Below are 22385 nucleotides of genomic sequence, written 5' to 3'. Positions count from 1 at the left end.
ATAAGTTAATATTTAAACTACTAGCAGTATTACCAAGAGAGAAGAGATTCCACTACCTGAAGTTTAATGACTTGTCACTGGACTGGAAGACAGAATTCCTAAAAGAGATAAGAAGAGTTACACAGAATCCATTTTAAGAAGATGTCAGCAGACATTCACTGGTAGGTCAAAAGATAATGGGAGATAAGGGTCATTTTCTAGGAATCAGTGGATAAACAATTTATTGTTTTCTAGATGAGGTTCGCATCAATAAAACACCCAATAAGAAAATAGAAAAGAAGACCAGGAACTGCATATAGTGGTAGGTTAAATAGCTAAAAATACAATATAGCTGAGAATTGCAGAGAGGAATATTAATAGCAATCTTTTGATTACAGTAAAGAAAACACAGACACGCAGTCCAGATAAAGAACCTCACAGGAGAAGGAAGAGTTGCAGGTCCACACAAGCCCTTGGGTATGTGAGAGTAACATAGTTTGGGTAGAAGACAGAGTAGGAAGTTAAGGAGAATAAAATATTGTTGTATGTGCGGTAGAAGATTCGTCGAAGTACCAAGGAATCCGGACCAGTCTCTTCTGTGCCTTTATTTTATTATGGTTGTTTTCTCCACTTTTCCCCTTCCCTTTTTCTGATTGCTTGGAGTTATGATTTCATTCTGACTCCGACCGATTGGGAAGAGGGAGTTGGAAAGTTAGCATCTTCTGTTCCTGTGCAAGTCAACATAAAGATTAAAATTGGAAGTTCGTGGAGCCCTGACACACGCCCCGAATCGCAAAAAGACAGGGCTTGAACAGAGTGACGCCCGTCTCCTCCAATGGCTGGCCTCCGTTTAGGAAGTCAGCCAATGGAGAAGAGGGGCGGGTTCAAGCCCCACTGTAGCCAAAACAAAAATTCTCGGACTCAGCCCATTGCTTACGCAGTGCGACGGAGGCCAAGACCTAAACAACAGTAAAGACAGGGCTTGAACCAGAGCCTAATTAACTTGTGACTATCTTGTCATCCGTCAGCCACACGTTTCGGCCCCATTCATTTATAATTCCACTGTGCAATGTGTCACTGTACAATGTGTAGCCAAGCAAGCGAAGTGTAAGTGCGCTAACATTTGCAGCACTTTTCACAACTTACAGGCCTTATTTATGAAGGCCTCGCGACGCCGGTACGTCACTTTTTCCCATTTTAAAAGTGACGCACCGGCGGCGCAAGTGCTTCATAAATAAGGCCTTACATTTTTTCCTGCCTGCAGCCTCTGAAACCAATGTCCTTTATGAATCCACGTTTCGCCCTCTATCTCCTCCCCGGTCAGGCCAGCTTGTTCAAGAAGGATTTACCAAAGATGTGTTATAATGACCACTGGGAAATCAGTGCTTTGAACGAGGTGACCACTGGCTGCCTACCACCTTCCAGGTTGTTACTACAGATGACACTCTCAGCTTTCCTACCCTATCTTCATTGGTCACTTGCCAACGTCTGTCTGATCTTGTCTTTGCCACCACCAACTTCTTGTATTGGCTCACTGAAAGGGGAGAGGCGGAGGGAGGAGGATGTGGCTTAACAGTCAGATACTTTGGAACTGGGGAACCAGGCTCGAGTCTCTGCATTAGCTCAACATCCTGTGATTCTGGGCAAATCACTGAATCTCCCCGTGTCTACTAAAAAATAGGAATGTATTGTCGTTTAATGTAACTGGTGCTTAGGTAAAGCGCTCCAATACCTTTGGGTCGATTTCGCACTATATAAAAACAGGTAGAGTCCAGGAACCCTTATGGGCTGTGTTCATGTTTCTGAGCCCCTGATCCCCCTTTTCACCTCCTTTGCAGCGGTGGTCCATGAATATCTCCTCCCCTTTTCCCGATGTGGTCCTTGTGGTATTCCATGACTTGATGTCATTTGGAATTACCATATGTCATTTGGAACCATCCTATGTTATGTAGAATGTTTTGCCTTGACTTGTACTGTTTTGCTGTGGAGTTGAAGCTGTTAAGACCTATCTTTCTACCTGTGGTTGTTAAGCTGTTCCTCTGGAATAAATCTTCTTGGAACCTACATTTTGTGTATTGGATTTACTACACAATTACTGGCGACGATTGGGGATCCAGATCTCAGAAGGAAACAGCGTTCACTTCTTTTTCTGTTAGATTGGTCATTTTTTTTTTCAACTCTAAGAAAACACTACTTCTTCATTGTGTGAGAAACCTGCTTTTCTGAAAACGTGAGAAACCTGCTTCAATTGCGTGAGAAACCTGTTTTCTGAAAATTTGAGAAACGTGGACAAACGTAAGTTTTCTCATTGACTATTTACTAATTACTCAATTTATTGCCTTTTCGACCACATTTATCGAGCGGTGTTCTTCCAGGCATTACGAACTTTAAAGTAAATATTGCACATTTTCTTCATTTTCCAACGAAAGCGTGCTTCCCTAATTGTTTACATTTAAAGAGACTCACCTCGAGCGCCTTGCAGTTCGTTTGCTTCACGAGGCGTCTTTCGAGCTTCCTACTCTTCGCTCTGTCATTGTTGTTACACGGAGTTGCATCCTGGGATACACGCGTCATTGCGCACGTCATCGCGCATTCCTGACGCTCTTTGCGGCCATATTGGTAAAGGCTGAAGCAGTATTTTCGTATTTGTCGGAATATTTTCAAAGACATATTCAAAGACTTATTCCTGCCACTACTCGCGTTTAAAAGCGATTTTAAAAGAAATAAACGCTGATTTAAAAAGAGATAAACAGCAAAGATAAACAGCGACTTAAAAAGAGAAAAACAACATTTTAGACAAGAAAAATTAATTTCAGCAAATCCATTACTACGGTGATTTGCACACCAATTACATTAATATTCCTATTTTTCAGGTTTCATGTTTATTTAATTGCTTATATTTTTTGTTTTGATCTGTATTTACAAATGTCTAATATTTCTGCACCTCCTCATTTTCTTCAAGTCGCAGGTGATCCTTCTATAGAATGGGATCTTTGGTACCCCATGTTTATTGCATATGTAGAGGTATTAGAAAAAGATGGTTGTTCTGCTAAAAGGAAACTTGCTCTTTTGAGACATTGTCTTGGGGGTGCTGGAATTAAAGAATTTGACAATTTACCACCCTTAGAAGATGCTGGTGATATGGATGTTTTTGATAAAGCTGCCAAACAAATGAAGATTCGTTTTGGTAGAAGAATAAACACTGTAATGGAAAGGTTCAAATTTTATTCTCGTGAGCAGAAACCTGATGAAACAATTGAGGATTACGTGGCAGCATTACGCTCACTTGCTTGCACCTGTGCCTTTGAAACTATATCTTACGAACATGTCCTTAGAGATCAAATAATGATGAAGACTAAAAGCAAAAAGATCCAAGAGAGACTTTGGTTAGGGACTGAAACCACATTATCTGCAGTAGTGAACATAGCTAAAGGTATAGAACATTCAGAAATATTTGTGTCTGAAATAAGGGGGAAAAATCAGAAAACACATGTTCCTGATGTTGAAGTAGCCATTGTCAAAAATGAACCTACTTCGGGTTTTTCCAGTAACAAATCTAATTTTAAAAAAGAATACGTAAAGAATACCTATGATAATAGGAATTTTGTCAAAAAGAACACAATACTTTGCTACAGATGTGGAAGTTCCACCCATGTAGGTAACTACAAAGGCTGTCCTGCCTGGGATAAAATTTGCGTAAAGTGTAAGAAAAAAGGGCATTTTGGTGATGTATGCAGATCAGGTCAGAGAATCAACTACATATCTCCTGAAGAAGAGGAGGTTCTTAATAGTTTGAACTGTATACTTTCTGTTGATGAATGTGTTCAGCAAAAATTTCCTTCTTGTACTATTCTTATGGATGGTAAACCTGTTGAAATTTTTGTTGATTCTTGTGCATGGTACACCATTATTGGCAAGAATATTTTTGAACAATTGTGGAATCAAAGAGAATTATTAAGTCCAGACATTTATCCTGGTGGTTACACAGGACAAAGAATCGCTTTAGAAGGTTATTTTTGGGCTAAGCTATACTTTAAGAATTGGGATATCGAGGGAAAAGTTTATGTATCCACTAAAGGTGTATCCATTCTTGGTTGGACTCATCAACGAGGTCTAGGATTCAAATTAGATCCTAATGCTAACCCTCCAGTTTACGTTGATGAACCTCGTTTCCAGAAGTCAATCACTGATTCCATGGTGAACTTAACACTAGATGTATCCAACAGTAGTTTCACTAAATTAGTACTTGAGAAATTTCCTGAGATTTTTAGCGATGAATTAGGAAAGTACGCAGATTTCAAACACAAAATTATCTTAAATGATAACGCTTTGCCTGTTAGACACAGAGTAAGAAATGTTCCTTTAGCCTACAGACCTAAATTGAAAGAAATCTTAGATGACTTAGTCAAAAGGAACATAATTGAGCCTATTGAATCCTCCCCTTGGGTTTCGCCCATTGTAATTTCTCTTAAAAGCTCAGGCGAACTTCGCTTATGTGCGGATCTTCGCAGCCTTAACAAAGAAATATGGATAGACAAACACCCTTTACCGAACATACACGAACTTATTTCTGCCCTGTCAGGCGCTACTGTGTTTTCTTCCATTGATTTAGCCAGTGCCTACCATCAGGTGGAGTTACATGAGGACTCCAGGAAGTTGACTGCATTTATCACTCCAGAAGGGATGTTCCAATACCTGCGCATGCCTTTTGGTTTGGCAAGTGCAGCCTCTGTTTTTCAGCGTCTTATGAAAGAATTATTAATGGAATGTTATGGGGCCATAGCCTTCCAAGACGACATTTTGATTTTTGGGAAAGATTGCATTGAACATGATAAGAACTTGTTTTCTGTTTTGGAGAAAATTAAATCTAAGGGCCTTACATTAAAGTTTACTAAATGTAAATTTAGACAGGATAAGGTTGAGTACCTTGGTCATGAAATTTCGAGCAATGGTATCAAACCAAAGGTAAATCATGTTCAGAGTATTGTGAATGCATCTGCACCTCAATCTAAAGAACAATTGCTTTCTTTCTTAGGCCTCACCAAATTCTATGGCAAGTTTGTAAAAAACTACTCAGACATTGTACATCCTTTAAGGATTTTACTGAAAAAGAATGCAAAATTTGAATGGAAAAAAGAGCAACAAGATTCTTTTGAAATTCTGAAAAACAAAATTGTTGAGGCTCCATTTTTGAAAACGTATTCCGTAGGTAAGGAATGCATTGTCTATGTTGACGCTAGCAATGTAGGTCTAGGCGCTGTATTAATGCAAAAAGACAAATCTGGTGAGTTTGTAGTGTCGTATGCCTCTAGAGCTCTACGTGACGCTGAAAAAAATTACTCAACTATTGAGAGGGAGCTACTTGCTTGTACTTGGGCATCTCAGCACTTTAGGCAATTCTTTTGGGGAACTAAATTCTCTCTAAGAACTGATCACAAACCATTGATCACCATGTTATCTGCTGGTGGTGGTAGAGTGCTCACTGCTCGCTTAGCAAGGTTAGCGGCCAAGCTACAGGAATATCGTTGTGAGGTTGTGTATGTTCCAGGACGTCTGAACGTTCATGCAGACTGTATGTCACGTTTTCCTGCAACTGTAACTGTTGGTAAAAGTGTTGATTGCGATGTTGCATTTTCACTTGCAGATGTCAATGTAATCTTGAGTCAAGAGGGTTCTTTCGTTTTTTCTGAGAAAGACTGGTTAGAAGCTATGATGAATGATCATGTTTTGAATCAGGTTAAGGAGTTCTTGATTAAAGGTTGGCCTGAAGAGAGGAAACTTTCCGGTGAGTTGTCATCATTCTACAAAGTTAAGGATGAATTGATGTTGTCACAGGACATTATTGTTAGATCTGATAAAATTATTCCTCCCTTGAAACTAAGAGGGACTATTTGCAAATTGGCACACGAGGGACACATGGGAATGTCCACTACTAAAAGGAGGATTAGAGAACATTACTGGTGGCCTGGTATCGATGCTATGGTAGATAATTGGGTCAGGAATTGCTCTCCTTGCTCTCTGAACGACAAGTCTGTAAAGAGTGTGTCTGTTGACACAACTCCCATTGAATATGCCAATGGTCCTTGGCGTAAACTAGCCATTGATATTATTGGACCTTTTAGCTACCAGTCTGGAAAAGAGTTGTTTGCATTAGTTCTTATTGATTACTTCTCTAAATGGCCTGAATTGAAGATTGTTGAGAGAACTTCCTCTGAGTATGTCATTGAATTTCTTGATGAAATTTTTGCTAGAGAAGGTCTACCAGAAGAACTTGTTTCGGACAATGGTCCACAGTTCATTAGTAAGGAATTTGAAGATTTCCTCAGTAATTGTGGTATTATACACAAAAGAACTTCAAATTACTTTCCACAAGCAAACGGCCAAGTTGAGAGGTTCAACAGGGTCATTAAGGAATCTTGCCAGTTGGCTGTGAAAAGTGGTTTGAAGTGGAAGAAAGCGCTTCAGGCGACCTTGTTGACCTATCGTTTATCTCCCAATACGGTGACTGGTTTGTCTCCTTTTGAATTATTACGTGGTAGGAAACCAGGTTCTAGGCTTTTGCCTTGGTGGCTAAGAAGTAACTCTTCTTACGAGGTAGATTTTAAAGAGTTGAAGGTTAAAATTGGTAAGTACCAGGAAAGAATGATTCAACATTCTGAAAAGAGAAAATACAATCCTTGTAGTATTAAAATTGGTGACTTTGTTCGAGTAAAGTTAGGCGGACTTTTACACAAGAGAGTTTCTAAATGGTCTGATCCTGTCAAGGTCATTGAGATTTTTAGCAAAGCTGTCAGAGTGGAAGGAGGTAAAATATGTAATTTGAGGAGAATTTCTTTATGCAAGACCAGTACTACTATTGTTCCTCCCACTCAAAAGACTACTGTTTCTGAGAAGTTCTACTTAGACCCTAACTCAAATGGTTTTCCTGGTACACATGAGGTATATGACAATTTAGAGAATAAATTTGTAAATAACTCTGATGTGGGGACTCATTCTGACATTTTACCTAATCCTTCTGTTGAAATTGATAATCCTTCTCTGAATGTTGACTGTGAAGAGACTTCCTTAAGACGAAGTGAGCGTATCAAATGTGTTCCTTCAAAGTTCAAGGATTATGTTAGATCTTAATTATTAACCAATATTTCTTATATGGGTTTTTTTTTTAGATATATATTGTTTTATTATTATTTTTTTTTTTTTTTTTTTTTATTTAAAGGGGGGAGGTGTGTGGTATTCCATGACTTGATGTCATTTGGAATTACCATATGTCATTTGGAACCATCCTATGTTATGTAGAATGTTTTGCCTTGACTTGTACTGTTTTGCTGTGGAGTTGAAGCTGTTAAGACCTATCTTTCTACCTGTGGTTGTTAAGCTGTTCCTCTGGAATAAATCTTCTTGGAACCTACATTTTGTGTATTGGATTTACTACAGTCCTCATACCAGGAAAGCTCACAGGATTGTTATATGCCCTGTTTAATCTGCCTTTTGCTATTCAATGTTCCTGACTTCCATTTTAAGGTCTTTGTATTACACAAATAACTTTTTATTCACTTAATGTATTTAAGGTTTATGTAATGCAGTCAGTAACCAGATTGAATTCTGGCGACTTCTGCCCTCTTCTGATTCTATGGGTTCATGATGTACTCGCCGAGGACACACAGCATTCTCTAGATAGTAATGGAAATGATCCATGGCGGGTGATGGATCTAAGGCAATTCTCCGTGGATGAGCTGCAGGTGAGAGAATTAATAGTTATCTAACACAAGAAGGAAAAGATATAAAGCAGCTTGCCTAAACATCTTCCCTCTTCCGGTGCCCTGAGAAGATCCAGCATGGTGGGCATCTGCCTCAAAACTGACATGTAAATTAAAAGCTTTCCAGAATCTCAGATCATTGTCTGAGTTTTGAATGAAAGATCACATTGGTTCCACAACTGAGCTCTAATTGTTTTTACTTATCTACCATTATAAATGTTTAGGTCGAGCCTGGGCAGCACATGCGTTGCTCTGAGAGGCATGCTGTATTGGAGTATGGACTTGAAGCCCTGCCCACTCACGCCCATACTTGTCATTGGCTTGGGTCATTGTCCTTGGTAAGTGCTGGCTTCTGATTCGTTAATAGGCTTGTTAGTTCCTCCTTAGTACTGCCTTGTCTTCAATTTGTAACCTCCCATGAGGACTGGCCCTTTTACTTTGGTTGTTACACAGTACATCTTATTTAGTCTGTAAGCACTATTTTCTTTAATCAGTTTCTCCTACTGCAGGCGCGACGTGCTTTCCTGCAACATTCAGCACACCATGCACGCTTTCACAGCGCTTTTTTGCAAAGGAAATAATTTGTTTGTCAACTTGACAAACAAATGCTTTATTTGGTAAAAGTGCTCCATACCGCACTTTCACTTTAATAGCGGCTGCCGACCTTTCTTTAGTCACGGCTCCTCTAAAGAAAGGGAAGTGACCTCTATTAACGTGAAAGAACAACATGGGGCGCTTGTAAACAACAAGCATTTGCAATGTGATAGGTTTCGCATTTTAGAAACATTGACCTATTAGTAATGTAAATAACAATGCCTTTCATTATTGCAGGTTTTTTTTAACACATAGATTAAAGGCATTCTCATTTACAGTGCCAATTGCTGAAAATCTCGCAATTGCAAGACTTATTGCATTGCAAATGCATGTTTATGATTCCTTTCATTATTAGACATTTAAACAGAATGTATATCAGCACAAGCTGACTATGGGTTTGTCATAAAGCAAGATAGCATAAAGTATTAATAAACTACATGAGTAGGTTTATAATAGTAATCCCTGTCTGGAGGACATATGCAGAGGCTTCCACACTCCAGCAGAGTGGTTGGATAGGCGTATGTACCTAAGGCTCCCAGCGCAGGACAGATGAGGTATAACACCTGAGTGTTGCAGGCTTTACCAGTGAATCTGCTGAACTGCTGGATCACTGGTTTAGTATTACACACCAACATTTTCTTTTGTCTTCTCGTTTTTCACAGTTTTGTGTTTATTCACATCTAGCAGAAGCCAGTAAGAGATCGTGATGAAAGCTGTGGCACTCATATAGGTCAAGAGGCTGAAACATGTCAATTGCTTTTTAGTGCAACTGCCTCTAATGTCGGCAGGTACACTACACACTATCAGTTTTTAATCCGAGCACCTGGTAGCAATAATAAATCAGCTCTGACTAACCACATAGCTAGTTTTAAATTACTATTTTTGAGCACTGTACACCAAACACCACCTATCACGCTTTCATTGGGTTGTATGAATACCCCCTTTAAAACATCCCTGAACTCCTCCCTCACAGTGAGGGGGTTGTAGCCTGCGTCACAACTAGGCTCATGACACAGGGATGTATCCCTATGATGAAGCATGACACCTCTGGTGTGTGAGGGAAACCGTCCTTAAATGGGATTCCCCCCCTTCTTTTTCCTTTCAGCATAGTTGTGTCTATCCACATACCCGCCTGACTCCAGACTCAAGGGTTCTTTGTGTGCTTGGTTAATATAATGGGGAGTTTACCCCCACTGGTTCTTAAATCTCCTCAAGCCCCCACTTCCCCACTGTGTGACTTTATAGCAGTAGAAACAATATCTTTTTCTGTTGAGAAGCATGACATAAGACCGGGGTGGGGCTATGCTTAAGTACAATCAAGGTAAAGGAGGTGAGGTAAGGAGAATAAAGGGAGAGGTATCAAGTCCAGGCAGGGCCCAATCACGCTAAAAAGCCACCCACCATAAACATATCCCACAAATTGTGTCCTTTGGATTGGAAAAGGCTAGAGCATACTTGAGGGTTGGACTGTGTCACACTATGAGCCAGTTTGCATCAATAATTCTTCCCCTGTGTAAACTAAATTATATGGCAACGAAAGGTAAATTATGTGAAGGAATGGAGCACATTTTTACCTGATAAATAATATGACTTCATTATTTTGCCATTTGTACATATGTTAATACTGTCTGGACAAAAGTTTCATCTCGTTGTACCAGTTTAACACACAAACACAGCAATAAACAACAGAAAGGTTTCCAGTCAGCCTTTGCGTAGGGGCTTCCACTGCATGGCAATACGCATTACCGAGTTTTAAGTAACTTTAGATCAGTTTGAGCTAGAAACAAATGCTTTTTGTTAACATCTACAGACTATGCAGGAGAAGATGGCCTGTGTGGCAAATGCAGCAAATCCATAAATATGTGGAAAACTCAACACCCACAAAATCACACCATTCTAGGGGCCCTGAAAATAGGGTGGAGTCTGCAGCTTTGGCCAGGTTATGCACACTACTTCAGCACCACCTCTGCTTGAGCTTTTCTGGGGATCACAGGGGGATATTCTCAAGAACATGTGATAATCATTGCAAAATTAGCTTAACGCAACTTTGCACATGGCAGTCTATTGTGACAAAATAACACAGTGTTAATGTTGTACTCCCAACCCAGTGGCACCATGCGATAGTAGCACGATAACGTGCCAAATGACCACGTAAAAATCAACGTGATGCTAAAATAATGAGAAACACGAACACGTAAAAAGTTGCGATGCCCCAAATCGCGATACAAAAATCAGTGACAACCAGCGACAGGCCTGCAATTCCCACACGTCATGCCGGAAAATGCACTATAAAAGTAAAAAAAAAAACACACCAAAACCAAATGAAACTGCGTAGCACCATGGATGCACCCGGACCGAGTGCCGAGGACAACCCGAACCCAACAAGCCCCACGGAGGACCAACCAGGAACCCCGTGTTCTGGGAAGGGCAAGGAGAAGATGAAGACGGGGTTCAGTCCGCAGGAAGACCGGATCATCGTCACGGAGGTGACAGAACACTACCAACAACTGTTCGTCACCTCCACTGCGTCATTAGCAACACAAACGGAAAGAATGCAGTCCATTGTCAACAACGTGAATGCAGTCGGAGTGTTGAGGAGGTCAATGGAGGAGGTCAAGAGGCGCTGGCATGATGTACAAAGCCAAACCAAACAGAAACTCGCTGCCAAGAGGAAGGCAGCAAAGGCGATTGGAGGTGGGAGTCCTGGGCCACAGTAGGAGCTGGATAAGCTGAAGGAAATGGTGGCCACAGACATCAGTGTGGAGACGGTGAAAGGAGTCGGGAGCCCAGACACAGCTCGACATGACCTGACCCAACAGCAACAGGGTGAGTAACGACCAGTGACTGGGGGGATGGAAGGAGATGGGCACAATGGCACACATGCACAATCAAGTGTAGCATACTGAACACCCACAATGATTGTGGAACATGTCCCTGATACCCTTGGCACACTGCAGCACACATAGAAACACCAAGTAGGCCCCCATACACAATGTGCACATAGGGGCCCCGCCTCCCTATCACCAATCCCACAACCTACCCATGCACATGTGCTGAATCCAGCAAAGCAGCAGCTCTGTGAGCCACACTGGCAATGCAAGTGACACTGCATGACCAATAGCATGGCTGCAGCCAAAATACATGACATGGTCCACGACACGACACTGAGGTGGCCCAGTGTGGACCACATCCTCAAAGTAGCAGGTCACATCCTGACACATCCATGTGCACATACAACCCCTAGCGTGAACAACCCATCTGCAGACAAACAGTGCACAGGAGTACAAAAACCATTCAAGAGCACAAATGACCCAAGTTGTCCACACCTCAGCACTCGAGAAGCACACAAGTCAAAGGCACACTACCTCCAAGGGATAAGGGGCCGCTAAATCAGAGCTGCAGGGGCGACGCTCCCACAATGCAGCACACACACATAGCAATCACAGCACATCAACATTGATGACAATGTGGTACAAAGTGCAACACTTACACCACAGGACAGAGGACACAACTGGTGCTGCTTGTGCGTAGAAACTGGCCAATCACTACTGTCATTGCATGAAACTGTGAGATGATAATGTACAAGTACAGCCGCATATCCGTCATGTAGTCGAAATGTCCACTGTCTTCCATCAAATAGCCATCTGCTCCAAAACAGTCACAATGTGCATTGTCATAATGTCTGTCTGGAAACATGTACAATGTGTCAACATACATGGGACAGACTGTTAACCTGCATCTCCGCTTTACGTTATAGAGGGACAATCAACACCTCCTGCAGAGAAGACCAGACATATCTTCTGGGATGAAGAAGAATCTGGTCATCTGCACCGACACCCTCCAATGTATCGTAGACAGCCTCCGCACCCCACCACCAGGAGCAGGGCAGCCCAGCTGCATCGAGGTGACCCCACCACCTGCACAGACCACATAGCAGGAAGCACACACCACCACGGCTGGCTCACAGGGACCCCCACGACTAACACATGGCTTTCCAATGCCAAATGTTAGGGTGCCAGGATGTGAGAAGTTGGCCTGATATGTATTGCTCACTATTCTAGTGATCACTGTGTATCATTCCAAACGACCCTTATTGATGATTGGTTGTAAGTCAACCATAGACCAGCTATCCTAGTAGCATGGACAAGAGCAGCCTTTAGGCTAAACTCTAGAGGGCGTGTTAAGCCAGCTGTTATACCATCACATATCCCCCTTGAACACCAAGTGAAAGGACACCACACAAGTTGTTATGGAAATAAAAGTATATTTATTTAGAACACAACAGCCCTGGACTCTTTATGAGGACAGGGCGCTAAGCACAATACAAAGCTCTTAAGAAAATACGCAAAGTTGCACAATTTACACAAATGCCCGAGGGGCACGAAAAACCATATACTCTAAAAGTGGAATGCGAAATTACTAGCAGGTAAGTACTACGCTAATAGGCTTTGGGATCGCTAGGACTTGACTACTGAACCTTCAGATAACTAGCAGGAGGCCTAGGGAGATCGGGTGCAGAGTGTGCACCTTCACGCGGGATGCGGGACAAAGTCTATGGATGCTAGATTTCGTAAAGTTAGTGATATCGGACGAATCCGACTAGGTAGAGCGGAAACAAAAAAGGATCTGGACCCTTGAATAGCAAGGCTATGCTGGAGCACCGAAATGCTGAGTTTACCTAGCCCAGGGGCTGCGGATGCATAGGTCTGAAAAGACGTCGGGAATCCTTGTTGCAGTCTATGGAGCCTGAAAGAAGAAGTTGCTGGCAGGCGCCCAGTGAAGAGATTCGGATGGATCGGAGATGGAAGACACCTGTAAGCAGAGGGGACCAAGTTCTGAATCACTAGCCAGTGATTAGATGGGCACCAGGATGGCACCGGATGGAGTCACCTCGATCAGGTGAGTGGGCGACGCTGGACTCTGCAGTCTCACGGACCAGGAGGCGTTGTCGGCGACCAGGATGGAGGTGCGAGCTGTCCCACGATAGTATCTGCTGTCGACGTCGCTGGACCCAGGATTGGGGCAAAAGTCTTGGCAAATGCAAGCCCACGCGGTGGACTTAAAATGGTGTCTGGAGTGGACCAGGAGGGTCCGGGGTGCTCCTCTTTTGGAGGGGAGCAAGGGCCAGTCTGGAGCAACCAGACCAGCGGTGTTGATGTCGTCGTTCGTCGTCGGGAAGGCCACAAGCCAGCGGGCTAGTAGCCAGACAACGCGGTGAGCAGCAAAGAGCAGAAGGGCCCCACGCAGATCTCATGGAGGCTGGGAGGCTGAACTTCGGTGCTGGAGCTGCTCAGGGATGGGGCTTCTCACACCCCAAAGCACTCACTCGAGGATCCCTCGGCGGTCGTGCTGAGCAAGCGTCGTGCAGTCTTAAAGATGGCCGGTCCCTCGAGGTCTCGTCGCACCCACGGATCTCAGCTGAGCTGACGATGTGGGTAGAGGTCAGAGGTGCCAGGGAAGCCGGGTCTCGTCGTGCTGGTCAGTCGGATTCCGGAGGAAGGATGTGCAGCAAACCGCAGTGTTCTTAGATGGTGCCTGCGGGTGCAGGGTGACTACTCTTTAGTCACAAGGGAGAAATCTTGAGAAGAAGTCGAGAGTTCCTTTCGTAGAAAGTAGTTTCAGGATTCAAAGATGATCTAATTTGGAAGGGGGCCCGCTCCTATCTTTATACTAGGAAAAGGGGCTGGCACGCGACTAGGTCCTGCCCATGGGTGGGACCAGGAAGGGGGGTGGTTACACCCCTCTCCCATGCCGGACTTTCCCCAGCTCAGGGGCTGGTGTGCCCCTGGAACTGGTTCTAGCCGGCAGATGCATAGTGAGCACCGGGGTGCCACTTGCAGTCACCTTCCTCTAAAGCCCTGCCTACCCAGGATACGCAAAACCCTGTCTGGGATGGTGCTAGCACCGCCCCTGACAGGAAACCCTTTGTCCAAGCCTCCCTCGCTGGAAGGACTCCCAGCAGCAGGAGGTCAGACTTGTGTCTGTGGTGACAGCATCCATTTTGTGATGCTTTGGCTTGAGTTAACTTTAACCGGGGTTCACAGTTACATACATGTCGTGTCCCTCTAGAAGGGTGGAATGCTAACCCCGTCGCCAGAATTGGCGAGGGGTTAGTATTCCAATTCGTATGACACCTTACTCGACATGTTTTGATAAAGCAATACCAGAGTTGGCATATAACCGCGAGGATTATAATGCGCTTAAGTGTATATGGTATGCGTTATCATGGAACAGCTATTAGGACTTGGTTCCTCAAGCTGCAAACGGGCTCAGCTCATGCCAGAGCACCATCTCACACGATTCCAAGCACTCTGCCTTCAGGATTGTCAAGGCCTGCCATAGGAGTGACTGATAGGAATACGGGTGTCCATTTTAGGGTTAGATATAGGTATACTATATCTAAAGCAAAGGGTGATTACACCACTTTGCCCCAGCTGTCGTGCAGCCAGTTGTGTCAGATTTAGATGGCCAGCCAGGGGTGGCATAATACATGCTGCAGCCCCTGGTAGGCCCTGAGTACACCTATGCCCTGAGTTACAGGGTCTGATAAGGTGGCCCAGTACCAATTGGTAAATGCACCTGAGGTACACGTGTCAATTTAGTGAGAGAACAGCAAGGCTGTGGGTCTGATTGGCAGGCCCACAGCCAGAGAAGTCGTAAACCAGTGAAGCAAAAAAGCAAAAATCTGGGGTGATCATAGGATTGCAGACCCTACTCTCCTACACAAGAGAAGATGGCTGATCAGCTTCGGGTGGGGTTCAGCCTCATGGCAGCAAAACTAGATGCCATACGTGGGTGTCTGAGTCCCATCAGGGACCTCTTACAGTCCCTAACGGACACCAACTGTCCGCTCCATACTCTCCAACAATCCTTGGCTGACCTCGCTGGGGCCATTACTTGGATACAAAAACGGTCTAGTCAGACAGGCTCCAGAGATGACAGCACAGAGTTGGCACAGATGCGGAGAACAATGGAGACCATGGAGCCGATGCAGGTTGGAAGGATGGCTGCCACGGCTGAACACCAGCGAGATGCAACTGGGTTCTTCCAAGCCCTTCAGATCTTCATCTTGCCATTGCTGCCACAGAGCCTGTACCACATAACTGCTGCAGGAACTTTGACACACACATCTCCGCCCCCTGATGTGTCATTGGCACATAGTGATGCAGCCCTACCACCTCCGCCCCTGATGTATCAGTGATACACAGTGATGCAGCCATAACACCACCACACACACCTGACACACCTGACACAGAAGACATATCAGAGGAGTAAGATGTGTATGGCAATGACTGTGTGAGGAAGGAGGTAGTAGCATCCCTCTCCGCCATGTGGCCTGTCCCTGCCTGGTTCAGCCCTATGGATCATGCCCTGGAACAACACCTCCTACTGTCCCCTGAAACACTCTGCGACATTCACCTGGACCTGGACATGGACTGCTCTGGTTACCAATGACACAGCAATCCGGCTGCGGACTTAACTCTTCCTCTTCCGATAAACTTTTTATTCCCCCACGGACTCTGGTTGGCCCTCCACTGGGCAACCATGTAATGTGGGGTTGGCATGGCCATGTACTGCTCCACCTCCGACACTTCACAGAATGTGAATAAAATATTCCAAATCACACAGATGTGTCATGTCTATGTTCACTCAAGTATAAAAGTATGAATGAATGTAGGGACATTGCACTAAACGGTACAACCTGGTAATTGACATCAATGTGCATGTTTGACCCTGACTTCCATGGCCAATAATATGACTGTGAAGGTGTGAACTAGCTGTGGCCTCGTTGCACATGAACAACAATCTCACAACCCCCCAACATAGACCATGTCCATGTATTAAATAGGGCTGTGTGTAGAAATGTCAAAATCGGTAGTAGGCCTGAAGTAGTGTCCCCCATCACAAGTGACAACAGGACATTTCTTCACATTACCTACTCACACACATCTGTGTGGACACAGCCTGTTGTGATGGATCACATTGATCCACATGGCAAGAAGTCGGACACCATCCTCACATTGCTGAAGACACTTAAGAGCACAGATCTACCAGCAATTATCCCAACCACATTGTCTGGCTCACAGAGGTGGAGCTGTCATTGGGGACTCACCCCAATGTACATGCGTCAGTCAATCCCTCCCTGTGTACGGACAATGCTCATTGAGGCACACTATTTGTTATTGTAATCAACACTCATCACAGATGAACACTGGTGTAGTGGCATAGACTTTATTAGCATGTGCGTGTCAGTACGGGCAAGGAAAGGGCCACAACATGCAGACAAATACTCAAGACACTTACAGGCACTATAGGAACATGTGAAGGTGCAAGAAGTGGGGAGGCAAAAATTAACACAAATCATTACGGATGGCAACAAGCTCAGCCTACCTTGCCTTGCTGGACGGGTCATGTGATGTTTGGTGTCTGCTCATTGCCCCATGTCAGGGTACACGACTCAAAATCCCATGGGATCTGTATAGTGCTGTACCACCGGACTGCGCCGCTTGGGTACTCTGCTGACAGTGAGCAGGTGAAAGGGTCCAACAAGGTCACATGTCGTACTGCAATGCCATGTATGTACTCTCCCTCCAGCAGTATGTCAGATTTGTGAACTTTGCCAAAGGACGCTGTGCAGCTCCGCCCATGGGACTGCATCACCTTGCACAGGTGTGTACCAACATGTGTAAGTGCACACGCATGCATTCTGAATCTGGTCGAATGCAGACACGTCCACTGTTGTGGTGGGATATGTGACCATTCCTCTAAGATGCATCAAGGTGTTGGTACCTGTGCTCTAGGTGACAATCAGTTGTGGCTGCAGGAACGTAGTTACTCGTACATGAATGCGAGCGCAGCTCCATGGGCAATCAGTTCCAGGAGTAGGTCGTTCTTGAGTTCAACGAACACGAGGTAGAGCCAATTCATTAACTGTTCCGGACAGATGTGTTTCATCCAGGCCGTTTTATCAATCCGCAACACCACAGCCCAATAGGGGAGTGCCTCGATGTGGTCACTGCACACGATGACTTGTGCAATCTCCCATCCACTACTGCCAGCACATACGCCACAAACCAAGGCATCCCAAGCATGGGTATCCCGGTCACACTCCTGTTTGGGTGCCAACAGGGGGCTCACACACAAGACATAATCCAGTTCAGCTACCGTTGTGTTGGATAGGCAGATCTCCATGGGCCACTCGAATGTGCATGATCGACAATGGAACCAGGGCTGGACACAGGTGACAAACAAATACTGTTGAAACACACTTAAACTCAGTTTGAGTCTACTTATATTTGTACCTATTCCCCTCGATCTGGAATTTCCTTGAAGCCATCTTGGATTGAGAAATTACTAACCCTGGGCGTAGTTTGTGTAGTAGTGCTACGCGTAGCTACACGAAGTGCACTTCGCACTACGCTTAGCTACGCGAACCGTGTAGTGCCGTAGGGACAATGCTGTTCGCACTGATTGCACAGTGCCAGATGCTTGTCCGCACTGTGCAATCATTGCAAACAGCATCTTGCACAGTGCAAGCGGTCGTTTTCTGCCGCTCAAGTAGATTTGTACTCCAGCAGCAGCTTTCTCAACTCGGATTGGTAGTTCCTCATTGCGCGCGGTGGCGAGCTTACGCGACCACTCGCAATGGCAAACCTGACCTCCCTGCATTGAGAATCTCGCTGGTAGATTTATTTGTCTTGCCGGGACGTTGATTTTGCTCGCTCGCATTCGCCAACTTGACGTTGAGGACCGCGAGCAAGCAAAAAATACCAGCTACACCACGAATTTTTGCACTGTGCTACGTGCAATTCGCGTAATGCGTTGTAGCACAAACTAGGCACACTCCGTGTGCGTAGCGTAGTTCTACGCCCAGGGTTAGAAATTACCTGAAAAAAAGATATGATATATTAGCAAAAAGAAAACCCAAAGTAAAAATGCTCTGGAACAACCAACCAATTAATGCAATAGAACCCCAGCAAAGGCATCCAAAACGGTGTGGTCATTTATTCATGCTTTTCCGACTTTGCATGTGTGCTGCATTGTGCAGCATGCATAAAAAGTGGGGAAAGATTTCCATCTTGTTTAGGCATAGTATTTTGCTCAAGTAGGGTACCCTTCCTGTACAAAACCAATGCTAGACTCATGCACACACCCTAGCACTATGGTGCTAGGGTGTGTGCATGGCGCACGGCAGCTGAAATCAGCACAGGCGCAAGAGAAAGGGGAGGAGAGAGCCATATCTCTGATGATATGGTGCTCTCCTGCTCCCTCTCTGTCGGGCAATGCAGCACAGGCTCGCGGGGGCTTCACTGCGTTATGTGACTTTCTTGTAAATCTGCCCCTTGGTTTCTCTGGTCGACTAGTTTCAAGCACTACCCCAAGGCTTTTCAGAAGGACCTAAGGGGGTTACTCCCTGTTACCATTCCTCAGTAGTCAAGTCTCTAAATAAGTGAATGTAGAGATATAATGAAAATAAAGGTATACAGCACCTATTTGGGTTTGTTTTTATGTCTTATGTAATAGGCCCTAGTTAGGACTCATGAGTCCAAATGGAGAAGAAGGGACGCCTGTAGTCATACTTTCATCAAGTGTATGACTACAGGTGCCCCTTCTTCCCAGTTTGGACTCATGAGGCCTAAGTAGGGCATATTACATAAGACATAAAAACAGACGAAATAGGTGCTGCATACCTTTATTTTCATTATACCTCTACATTGGATTGGTTGTAATTGTCATATTGGGCACTGTGCACTCTTTTTTGCTTAGGCACATGTATCACAGGACTTAATCAACTTCTTGACATCCTTGTGTATTGGCCACAACACTTTTCAAGTTACTAAATCTTCCACAATTCTTTGACCACATTGACCAGCCAACCTGGTATCATGAATAGTTTTCATGACAAACTTCCAAGATTACCAATTGAATTGTGGGCTCAAGGTGGTGGTTGCTCTTGACTGAGCTCCCCCACCTTTCCCACGAGCATCCACGAATCCTGCAGCCTTGGGACCATGGGGGCATCCATGGTGTGCAAGTGACCTCCTGCACATCGGAGATTTGGCTCCATGAGTTGAGGTCTGCGTCTTTGTTGCGACTGCAGCTTGGGAGTGCAGGTGGTCACTGGAGTGCGACCCTGGATGAGGCACGGAGCTCCCGAGATGGTTCACTAGAGAGTTGCGCCTGCGGGTGAAGAGCGACAGTGGAGGTGTGTAACGGCCTCCAGATCGGAAGCAGCAGGCTGCAACAAAAGGCGACAAAACCTGCAGCTAGAGACGGAGTTTGGCGGAACCTTGGTAAGTAACAGGTGAAGCTGAGAGAGCCAGACAGAGAGGCGTGTAGACTGCCCACAAGATTTTGGACACAGAGCACCAGAGACTCATGGGGCTGACTAGCTCAGGTGGAGGCCTGTTCATGAGGGTCTGTCTGCTGGGTGAGTAGAACTGCTGGGCCAATCCTTTCAGACAACAGTATTGTCTGGCCTGGAGGCAGTGGTGGGCAACCAAATTTGTTGACAGCAATGTGGAGAGTCAGGGACCACAGTGCCAGTGAGTGAGAAACCCTGTAGAGACTGATTTGGCCACCCCATGGTGAAAGGTTGGGGGGGGGTCTCACAACCAGGAACTGGGGCACTCCACACTTTCAGACTTACACCAAACTACCCTTCTCATCATTGGGATGTGGGGACCAGATGTGGATGGGCATCCCCGTGATATTTCAAACGGGGTGTGGCCCCTGCCCAGAAGTCCTGAGTGGGGGCTGAGTGTGAAGCCTGTATTGTTGGCTAGATCCAGGGGGCACTCAACCTTGCCCTCTGCTCTCTGTGGCGCACCTACCATTCTTGTCTTGATGATACACCATGGGGATGGCCATCTACCCCTTCTGCTGGACTGGCACCTGTTGGCAGGTGGTGAGGCCCCAGGTTGGCCGACTCCAATGAGAAAAGATAAAACAGTGTAATAGCCCACACAAAGGTGCATGGATAAATTGACCAGACTGACCAACTCAGCGGGTGGTGACTCACAAGTCGCAGAGGCCGCTGATAGCACAGCTTCAATCTTACAAGAGATACGGGGGAGATGTGGTGGCGGAGTGGCATATTTCTGATGAGCCTGGCTGCCACATTCTGGATAATCTGTAGTTTCCTGATCAAATAGACTGGGAGACCCAAGTACAAGCCGTTAGCATAGTCCAGCTGAGACGTGATCAATGAATGCATGGACCACCGTTTTCCTACAGTCCATTGGCGGGAGAGGAAGGAATCACCACAGGGATTTCAGTTTCCATAAACATGACGAGGAAACTTGGCATATCTGGGCCTTGCCTGAGATGGTAGAGTCAAATTTGTACCCCAGATTCCTAGCGGAGGCGACTGGAAGAGGAGGAGGATTGAGCTCCGATGGCCACCAAAGATCAGCTCGTGGAGAGGAAGGCTAATTACAAAACAGGACCTCCGTTTTGTCAGTATTCAGCTTCAAAGAGTTGTCAGTCATCCAAGTTGAGATGTTAATCAAACACTGTTTGAAATTGGTAAATGCTGCTTCTAGGAAGGTGGATACCTGACTATGGTTACCCCAGATTTTTGCCTTGTGTTAAGCTGGTTTTCGATTTAGTTGGCCTGGACCCGGCTAATCAGAGTCCCAGGCTATCTGCTCTCTATGTAAAATGGACTCCATGCACCCTAAGGTGCATAACCAATCTCGTACTGGACACCTTATCAGCCCCTGTTCAGTGCATTATAGGTGCCCAGTGCATAGGTGCATCCAAGGCCTACCAGGGGCTGCAGCATATTTTTGGCCACCCCTGGCTGGTACTTAAATCGACACAACTGGCTAATCACTCAGCTGGGGTAAGGTAGTGCAATCACCCCTTGCTTAGATATAGTATACCTATATCTAAACCTATATCTAGACACATATATATCTATCAGTCACTCCTATGGCAGGCCTTAACAATCCTGGAGGCAGAGTGCTTGGTTTCATGTGAGATGGTGCTCTAGCATGAGCTGAGCCTGTCTGCAGCTGTTGGGACCAACTCCCTTAGCTGTTCCGGGATATTGCCATACCATATACTCTTAAGTGCATTATAATAATCCTCGCGGTTACTTGCTAACTTTGGTTTGGCTTTATCAAAACATGTCGTGTAAGGTGTCATACGCTTTGGAATACTACCCCCTCACCAGTCCTGGTGACTGGGGTAGCATTCCACCCTTCTAGAGGGAGAAGACATGTTACTTTGCTAAAACGCGGTTAACCAGAGCCTCAGCGTCACAAAATGGATGCTACTGCCACAGACACAAGTCTGACCTCCTACTGCTGACCGAAACTTGGCAGGGGAGGCCTGGACAAAAGGTTTCCTGTCACAGGGAGGTGCTACACCTCCCCAGACAGGAGATAGTGGATTGGGGCAGGGTGGGCTGAATGAAACTAGACACTGCCTGGGGCACACAAGGTGTCCCATGCAAAATCCAGTCAACCCGGTTCTGGGGCACTCCAGCCCCAGTCCTGGCGCGAAACTGGACAAAGGGAAAGGGGTGTAACCACCCCCTTCCTGGGTCCCACCCATAGGAGGGACCTAGCAGGTAATCCAGCCCACAGATTTGGAATAAAGGTGGGAGCAGTGCCAATGCACATCAGATTATCCTGACTGAAACTTATGAAACAAAACTCTGGACCCTTCGACATCCTACTTGACGTAGAAGACTGAAGAATCTCCCTTGTGGTCAAGGAGTGACCACCCTGTGCAAACAGCCGTCTAAAACTTAACTCTGACAAAACGGAAGTCCTAATACTGGGATCATCTCCATCTGCCTGGGACGACTCATGGTGGCCATCGGCCCTGGGCACTGCACCCATACCCACAGACCACGCACGTAACCTAGGTTTCATCCTAGACTCCTCACTCTCGATGACCAGACAAGTCAACGCAGTCTCATCCTCTTGCTTCAACGTACTTCGCATGCTCAAAAAAATCTTCCATTGGATCCCCTTCGAGACTAGAAAGACTGTCACCCACGCTCTGGTCACCAGCCGACTAGACTATGGAAACGCCCTCTAC

Source organism: Lissotriton vulgaris, chromosome 5 (assembly GCF_964263255.1).
Source record: "Lissotriton vulgaris chromosome 5, aLisVul1.2, whole genome shotgun sequence".
Taxonomy (NCBI): domain Eukaryota; kingdom Metazoa; phylum Chordata; class Amphibia; order Caudata; family Salamandridae; genus Lissotriton; species Lissotriton vulgaris.
Note: the sequence above shows the minus strand (reverse complement) of the source record.